The sequence below is a fragment of the Lathyrus oleraceus genome, chromosome 7, assembly GCF_024323335.1.
Source record: "Lathyrus oleraceus cultivar Zhongwan6 chromosome 7, CAAS_Psat_ZW6_1.0, whole genome shotgun sequence".
NCBI lineage: Eukaryota > Viridiplantae > Streptophyta > Magnoliopsida > Fabales > Fabaceae > Lathyrus > Lathyrus oleraceus.
In genome coordinates, this window is record NC_066585.1 from 386,617,654 (window position 1) to 386,627,789 (window position 10,136).

Genomic DNA, 10,136 nt, shown 5'->3' on the forward strand with positions numbered 1-10,136 from the left:
TTCTGCTATTATCGCTAGGTCTCGCTAAGCGAGACAATTGATCTTATGAAAATGTGACATACAAGCTTGTCTCACATGAGCCTCGCCGGGTCTCGCTAAGCGGGGAAAGGAAAAATCTAGAGGCTTGACCATTTTTCCTCGTTGTCGTACCTCAAATTTTGCCCATCCTTCATATGTTTTCTAGCGCCATTTTATTTTGAATAAATGAAATGGTACAATTGGTAGAAGAGCATATGTAAGGAGTTACAAGGGAGAGGTCTTAAGTTCAAATCTCACTCTCCCCACTTTTAAAATTTCCTCCTTTTTTTATGTTTTAACTTCAATTGCAATCAAATCTGTATTTTCACTTTTAAAATTTCCTCCACTTCAATTGCAATCAAATCTGTATTTTTAAAATTTTATTTAATTTTAAATATATTTTTAAATAAAATTTGCATTTTTTTATTTTAATATTTGAATATAATATATTTTTAGTCTAAAAAATCAAAATTTTAATTTGTTATTTTAATTTTTGAATTTAATATATTTTTAATCTAGATCAAAATTTTCATTTTTTATTTTAATTTTTTAATTTAATATATTTTAATCTAGAAAAATAAAAAATTTGCTTTTTATTTTATTTTAATCAAGATAAAATAAAAAAAATATATCTTTTATTGTTATTTTTATTACCACATAGTTTTGATTATTTATCAAAATGATCAATTATTATTTCTTTATAAGTTTAAAAAATCCATTAAAAAATTAATTTAATTTCTTTGAATGGTTTTAATTATTAGAAATTAAGGGAATGATTTTGTTTTAATCATGGCTATCAACAATTTATTTAAGTATTAATTATTCTTTAAATTAATATTGATTTACTATTATTATCAAGTATTCCTCAAAATTAGTGGCGGAGCCAGATAAAATTTTTTGGGATGGCCGCTAATGTAAAATAAAGATTATAAACAAAATGTAAATAGTATTTTAAATGAAACATTAAAGTTAAAATAAATAGAAAGTTAATTACTAAAAATTTAAATTACATGACTTAAAACTACCTTAAAGTAATGCTTTACGTGTTTCGAGTGACTTGAAATCGTCAATAATTGACTCCGAACTAATGCTTGCACTAATCTCCCTTTCAATATATACTGTCATGCTATCTCCAAGAAACCCATCATCCATCTTGTTTCTCAACTTAATCTTAATAATTTTCATTGCTGAAAAAGACCTCTCAGTTATGGCCGTAGAAACGGGAAGAGTCATGATAAGACGAAGTAGTCTATCAATCAAGAAGTAAGTTTCAGCCTGTCCAGATGCAACCAAACATGAACATAGTTCTTGAATAGTTGATAAATTATTTAAGTTTGATGCTTGACAAGTAACAGATAGAAAATGTTGGAGTTGAAATTGTAAATTATTCTTCTCTTGATCACTAAAATCCATAGGATAATATTTTTCAACTAAAGAACAAATAGTATCAATGCTAAAAGCTTTATATCCATCCTTAAGAGATAAAGAACAAGAAAGAGTTAACAAATCCATTGCCTGCTCACTGAATTTGCTATTCAACTTTTGTAACTGTTTGTCAATTGTAGTGAAAAAGATTTCAACTTTAAAGTATTGTTGAATTGTGACTTGATTCTCTTCAAGACGGGAGCGTCCAAATCTTGTTGTTGAATGAACATCATTAAGATCAGGAATCTCAATACCATGCTTTTCACAAAAAGATACGACTTTATTAAACAATATATCCCAACCATTTTCTCTTAAACCTTGAATAAGATGTTTTGTTGAACGAACCAAGTTCATAGCATTAACTACATCTTGATTTTTTTTGTAAGGCTTGACAAAGCATATCTGTTATTCCCATGATTTCTTTCATCAAGTGCAAAATAAATATAAAATCAAATACCTTCAAGTAATTGTAACAACTATCTGCATCCCCACGTGTAGCATAACTCCCTCTATCTTTTGCAAATTTTTTTAAAACTAAACAAGTTGCTTTATACATGTTTATCAAGCTAGAAATTAAATCGTAATGTGATCCCGAACGAGTATCTCCAGCTCGTTTCAATGTACCAACTTGATTCGCACCTTTACAAAGAATTTAATATGGACCCCATTTTAGATAAGCTCATTACCGGACAAAGGATAGTTTTCTAAATGAATTTGATATGGACCCCATTTTAGATAAGCTCTTCGTATTGCATCCACTTGATTTGATGGATATTGCCAAATCGGAGGACGCTTTCCAGGATCGCGTTCCAAAGAATTTTCAAAACCATGATGCTCTTAAATTGTTGGATTCTCAAGAACTGTTTCAGATTCGGATGTCGGGATTATAATTTCTTCATCTCTCTCTTCTCTTTCAATTTCACATGCTTTCCTTTTGAAAAAAGAATCAATTTTCTTATTATTCTTCTTTACTCTTCCTATAATATCATATCAGATCCAAAAATCAATTTAGAGAACATAAAAATTAAAAGAGAAAAAAATTAATAAACTTAATTAATCAACTTTAATCCGTTTTCAAATACCGGTAACTTCACTATTAGAAATTAGCAGCAACAATGATTAAATAAACCTTATTACATTGTATAATTATATTTGTAAATTACAGTGTTATGAATTGGCTTAATAAACCTCATATAGATTATTTTAACACATCAAGAAAGAATAACCCTAAAAATCTCAAAAACACAAGTCAATCAATCACTTTAATTTGTTACTTTTTATAAAAGAAGAATGAATAAAGTTTTTTACCTGTTAGATGTTGACCACTTTAATCTGTTCCGATTCCAGTGCCGGTAGCAAACCCATATGAGAAAGAAAGGAAAGGTAAGAGCTTTTTACCTTATCTGTATTTTAACCTAACTTTGAACGAAAAAGAAAAAATAAAAGTTAATTTAAATTTAAAATAAAGATGTTTTAATAATTTAATATATATGAATTAAAAAAAATAAAAAGTTGGGGGGTGACCGTGACCTTCCCACGCCCCCCTCAGTTCCGCCACTGCTCAAAATTAAAACACAGATCAAAGAAGGAAAAATCACAAATCTCCATTAATATAAATAATCTCGTATTCTATTTTTTTTATCCTTGCTTTTTTTTATTATTTAAAAGGGAAAATTGCATTTTTTTAAATATTTATTATTAACTTTCATTTTTATTAATATATTTTTTAAATAACAAATTTTTCTAATCCAAAAATAGTAAAAAATATCCCAAAAACTAATAATAAATAAAAATAAAAATAAATATTTATAGTTAGAAATCACTCGTATTAAAGTTTTATTTTTACTCTTGATTTCATCTTTAATCCACTTTAATTACTAATCATGTTTTGATTTTCATTACAAATATGAATCATTTCCTAACATTTTTATTATTTAATATATTTACTACTTTTATATTTAGGATAGTTTATTGGATTTTAATTTTAGAATACAATCATTATTTTTAGAATAGTTTTTATTTTAGAACTAATTTAGAACATAAATAGAATTTATAATTAAAATTAATTTAGTCTAGTTTGAAATTGTTTTAATTAGAGGATTAGAATTTTTATTTTTTTATAAAATTTAATAAGTTGAAATTTATTTTTAATTTAACTAGTATAGTTTATTAGATTATCATTAGACTTATAATTATTAATAAGGTTATTGTTTCTAGAAAAGATTATAATTAAGTTTATATATTATTATTAGGATTTCTTTACAACTCATAAATCAAAATCTTTCCGAAAGCATGTATAGACAACCATTCATGAGCATTCAAAACTCCATATCTCAACATTGAAATAATTTCTAATATTAAGAGTGGGAGAAATCAAAGAAATAAATTAGCATGGAAGATTGTCCCATTATATTAAAAAAAACTCTACATCAGTGAATAGGGGACACTAAAGTACACGATATAAACCAAATAAAAAAAAACCAGTCTAAAGAAGATAACTCTTCCGTATTTTGCAGAAGCAAAATTCTCCTCTCAAACCACAATACTCTCACTACAAGCATAACACAATTCCACCAATTCTTACACATATCACTACACATATCTATTCCTCTCACACAAGTAAAAACTTCACATACTGCAATCTACACAGAACCTTTTTTCTATCTTTGAGTCAAAAGTCAAATCCTAGTTTTGTTATTCTTCTATAAATGCCATTATCTCAACACCAATAAACAACTTTTCAAGAAAATCAATTACCTCTAGAAACCAATTTTCGTTCAACGTTAACATCATCTTCATAAAACTTTCCATACCTTCACTAACATTCATTCACAATTCCAAAACATAAATCAAAAGAATATAATTCAATTTCGTAAACACTTGGATTCAAAAAAAAAAAAAAATAGAAGGAAGAGGAGATCGATACACCCACGAACACAACACTGCCAAAAGCTGCTTCCAAATCACGACGCGTGTCGTCGAACTTCCAGTCGCTCTACCGACGATGCCAGATCCGGTCGTCAACGACCTTCCGACGAACATCACACTCAACCTCAACAACATCGCCGTTGAAGACGAATACGACCACACCTCCCCTCAACCGTCGCTCTCCTCCCGCAGTCACCGCAGTTTCTTTCGAATTCGTCATATTTTTGTAAGATTCACTTTTCCTTTCTATTGAATCTAATTGTTGTTATGATTGATTGTGTATTGTTCTGGTTTGATATTTGTTTGAGAGCATGAATTTATTATAAATTGGAGTGGACTTTTTTTTTCTCTGTTTCATAAGCACAGAGGAAGATTAATGAATTGGGAGAGAGGGATGTAAAGGGACGACCCCCTTTTTCCATATTTTTTTTTAAAATAACCATTTTTTTCAAAAAAAATACGAAAATAACCGACTTTTCAATTTTTTTTTCAAAATAACCATGTTTGGGGGAGGATGCGCCGAGGGAGTTGGCACCCCAAAAAAATAAGAGGAGGCGTGGCGCACATGCATTGGGCCTCATGAAGAGGCGCCTGAACCCCAAAAAAATAAGAGGAGGCGTGACGCACATGCATTGGGCCTCATGAAAAGGCGCCTGCATGACCCTCCAAGAGGAGGCGCCAATACAACTGGTGCCTATGTGTTTCTTTTGAAAAGAAAATTTAATTTTGCACCTATGTGTTTCTTTTGAAAAGAAAATTTAATTTTGCAACCAACAAGAATCAAATACACAACATTTAGATCAATAGTGAAACACGTTACCATTGCACCACAAACCCTTCATGTTAATTTGTTTCATCATATATTTAATGAGCCATTGTTCTTAGATCATAAGAGAAAGACACTAAATTTTTATTTTAAATTTTAATATCTTAAATATATGAATTATATTCTTCAAAATTTATATAATTTATTTATAATCAATATAAAACTATCCAACACCTTTCGACCGAGTATGTATAGCTGATAAAACGGGTTATTCGATATTAAATACACCAAAAATGGATTATTCGGTATTAAATTCATCAAAAATAAATTATTCGATATTAAATACACCAATTCAAACTATCTTGGATTTTATAGGGTTGTTTACATTGTATTATGCGTTTAAAAATTATTATCCCTCTTTAAATTTTTTGAATTATTCAACCTTAAACATATTATTTTTTATATTAATTTTTACACAAAAATTCAAATAAAACTTCATAATATTTATTATAAATACAATTGAAAAATTATATCATTTTAAATATAATATATTTTTAAATATTATATTACTTTTTATAAATAATATAATATATTAATACATGTCTAAGTTATATAAAATAATACTTAAATATTTAATATATAAAAAATTAATAAAATATAAATACATTATAAAATCAAACACAAAATAATTGAATATTAATTTGAATATATTAATATATAATATTTTTAAAAATTAAAGAATAGAGATAAAATTTAATAAAATGAAAAAAGAACAATATATTTTTTAAAAATAAAACATTATAATAAATCAGATTTATTTTAATAATAAAATAAATACTATCAATTATTTTTTAAAAATCTTGTATAACTTAAATGAGATACTTTCTTTGTCCTAAATAATAATTTCTTTATGATATTTCACACAAATTTAGATTATAATTAATTTTATAAATAAATAAATTATATGTCATTTATTAATGATATGAAAAGATGATGAAATAAAAGAATAATATAAATAGTAGATAGTATGATAAGAAAAACTTATTAATATTTAATTTATATTGCAAAACAACTTAAAATATAAAACAAAATATTTTACAAAATAGGAGTAACATATAATTTAAAATGGAAATAGCAATTTGTATTAGATAGTATTGGAATATTGGAAGTTAATAAAAATAATTACTTGTTGTTTGTGTTCTTTCAGAATTTCATGCACGTGGTCCAACTAAGTTTAATTAATTTATTAATCTATTGTAATTATACACGGTATATTAAATATATGATGAAACAAATTAACATGAAGGGTCTGTGGTGCAATGGTAACGTGTTTCACTAAAGGCCCAATGCATCTGGCGCCAACTCCCACGGTGTCGATGGATGATTGGTTGAGGGGTCCAATTTGAGAACAAGAGAAAATGAGATGCTGTATAAATCAATTGAAGAGCATGATATGTTTTTTTTTTTACTTACTGAAGGTGCACTTGGATTCCACAGTTAAAGTTACATTTTAATTGGTGTTTGATTCATAATTCTTAAAAAAATATGAAAATGTTTTAGTCTATAAAAAAATACAAAATGTTTAATTAAGTATAATTTAAATTAGTAATTAATTAGCATAATTGGGAATAATTGGGTTAATTTGAAATTAATTAGTTTAAAAATTAGGATATCTCCTTTTAAGTAATTATACACGGTATATTAAATATATGATGAAACAAATTAACATGAAGGGTTTGTGGTGCAATGGTAACGTGTTTCACTATTGATCCAAAGGTTGTGTGTTTGATTCTTGTTGTCTGGAAAATTAAATTTTCTTTTCAAAAGAGACACATAGGCGCCAGTATTGGCCCTTTCTCTTGGAGGGCCATGTAGAGGCGCCACAAGCATTGGCGCCTCTTCATATTGCCCAATGCATCTGGCGCCTCCTCTTATTTTTTGGGGGGTGCGCCAACTCCCCCGGCGCATCCTCCCCAAACATGGTTATTTTGGATTTTTTTTTGAAAAGTTGATTATTTTCGTATTTTTTTTAAAAAACATGATTATTTTTAAAAAAAAATCCCCTTTTTCCATCACATGCATATTTGAGGAAATATTTGTTTCTATTAATTTTGCATTATTTAATATTTGTATTTGGCCAGGTGTCGATGGATGATTGGTTGAGGGGTCCAATTTGAGAACAAGAGAAAATGAGATGCTGTATAAATCAATTGAAGAGCATGATATGTTTTTTTTTACTTACTGAAGGTGCACTTGGATTCCACAGTTAAAGTTACATTTTAATTGGTGTTTGATTCATAATTCTTAAAAAAATATGAAAATGTTTTAGTCTATAAAAAAATACAAAATGTTTAATTAAGTATAATTTAAATTAGTAATTAATTAGCATAATTGGAAATAATTGGGTTAATTTGAAATTAATTAGTTTAAAAATTAGGATATCTCCTTTTAAATAATAAGGAATAAAAAATAGGTCTAATCATGGGATATTATTTAATTAGAGAATTAGGATTAATTTATGGGATAACATTCTAGGAAAAGTTCTAGGATTTATGGGATAAATTTCAGGGATAATTTCTAGGGTTTTAAGGGATATAAATTAGGGATAAAATCGGGATATGGGATACATCTTATTGCATCTTATTTAATTTATCTTTCTTAATTAAATTAAATTATATTTTCAAATCAAATGGGACAAGAACATGGTATAAAACTCTAAGGTTTTCAAGGGTTAAATCGGGATAAAGGGTTATATCTAATACATAACTATGACTCCTAATTTATTTTCTTAAATAAATTAAAACAATATTTTTTGCAAGGGATAAATGGATAAAATCAATTCAAACTCACGTCAAATCGTAAGACCTTTATCCTAGTGTATTAAGGCATTTAAAAGAAACACTTCTCCGCCCCCGATGCGTGAGAACTTTTAAGGGATAAAAACAATCAATCAACCAACATTTTAAAGAAGAACTACGGTACTCTGATCCTTCGCCTAATGCGAAGGTACGTAGGCATAGAGTTTACAACATCTCACCTTAAGGGATGCCTAACACCTTCCTCTTATTTAACTGACCCCCGAACCTAATATCTCACCTTAGTCATAGGTTTTATCATTATTTACCTGTTCCTTAGGAACGAATAAAGGATGGTGACAACTCTGTCATTTTTCCAGCCGCAACACTTGCCTTGCTTGGAGCTCTCCCTAAGCTCGCTGAGCAAGGATTCTGATATGTTAAAAGGTGATTTGTGTTTTCCTTTCCACCATAAAGCGAGAACCATAACTTCGATTGACACAAGGTCGAATGCATTGGAAAGCTAATCAATACTATATCCTTTAATGAAGAAATCATGCATGTATATTAAATAATCCTTGATGAGTGGTGATGAATTATTATGCTTATGTTATGAACTATATTACAAATTGTTGTTTGTCTTGAATGGATAATGGTTGAATTAACTATGATGAAAAGTGAGGCGAACCTAGGTTAATAACTAGGTGAATAAGCTAATAACAAAGACATAGGTTATGAAAATGACTTAGGTGGTGATGCTTGGACGCGAAGATACCTCAGTGTGTACCGTGGACGAGTAGTCGCTTGAATTATGAGTCAATAGGCCTTGTATGGAACATGTTATGATGATATGAGAATTGGTGAATATGATCACCTAGTGATTAATGAGTGCAATCACGTTGAATGTTGGAACCTAATCACGTATTAAAAAATAACCCTTGATCGTGCACATCCCAATTGAGATGCATATGTAAAGTAGAATTGGGATATGTGCACCAATGATTCCTGCCTCACACTGGGTTTGAGTCTCAACTATGGGTTGAGTCCCATAGAGGAGAGGTGGACCTCTCGGTGGGTTCGAGTCCCATACAAGGAAATATACTCTAAGTGGGTTCGAGTCCCATACGAGTGACGGTTCTTGATGTGGGTTCGAGTTCCACGGGGAACCTGCATCCATACAAAAGTAGAATTATACAAACATATGTCACATAAGTCGTTCTCTAGACGTAGGTTCGGTCAGGGAAATATACTTTGTGAAAATTTCTGAATAAATTGAGTAATATGAACTCAAATTACATGTTTTCATACAATGTGAATATCCCTTAGATGCTCAAGTCCTTCTCTATTGTATAAGTGTACACATTTATTGTTTTACCGAGAAGCTTAAGTTGAGGTTTAAATATTAGCCCTTTAGAGTCGAGTGGACCCATAAGATAGGGAACCCACCGAGATTATTATCTCCCCTCTTTATTATTGTTGCTTTTCAGGCGGTTCTTTGCAAGTGTAGGGCAATGATAAGCTTGCATGATGATGTTTCAAAGGTTTTTGATATGATGATCTTCTCATGTATCTTGTGTGCATATATGGATATTGTACATAGATATTATTTTTTGTCTAGGCACCTTTGTATACCATGTGCCATATTGTATATTATTCGTTTCTACATGTATATATAATATTGCCGATAGGCACTTATGTGTATCAGTACCAAATTACATTATATGTAATATATTTTTTTAGATGTATATTATATGAAGGTGTTACAATTGGTATCAGAGAAGGTCGATTCTCGACCCAGCCGTGAAACATCATAAGTAAAATAATTTCTAACTCATGTGTAATTTTCATCATTATCCTTGATGTCATATATTATAGTATTGATCCTGATTAACTTAATTCTATATGTATGAAGTTTAGGAGCATGGATGATAGAGACAAAGGTCTCGGAAGGCCCAGAACTCGTAATGAGGAATCATAACCAACAGTTAAAGATAATGGTACTCAGTGGCCACCTCAGTTTCTACAGTTTACGCAACATGTGATACAACAAATGAATGGTGGTTCACGACCACTAACTGTTCCACAGGTTGCTCCGGATGAGAATTTTAAGGACTTTTTTCGGATGAACCCTCCTGAATTCTAATGTAGATTGGTTCCTTTGAAGGATCATGACTGATTGTCTAATATGGGGAGAGTATTTCAGA

General features: G+C 29.3%; 1 long non-coding RNA gene across 1 annotated transcript; it reads left to right on the forward strand.

Annotated features, from left to right (window-relative positions):
* The first annotated feature begins 3,783 nt into the window (after positions 1-3,783).
* On the forward strand, positions 3,784-9,695 carry LOC127100382 (uncharacterized). The gene is made up of 2 exons (XR_007794409.1): positions 3,784-4,597; positions 7,279-9,695. It is a non-coding gene; the product is annotated as an uncharacterized LOC127100382 (long non-coding RNA).
* The last annotated feature ends 441 nt before the right edge of the window (positions 9,696-10,136 follow it).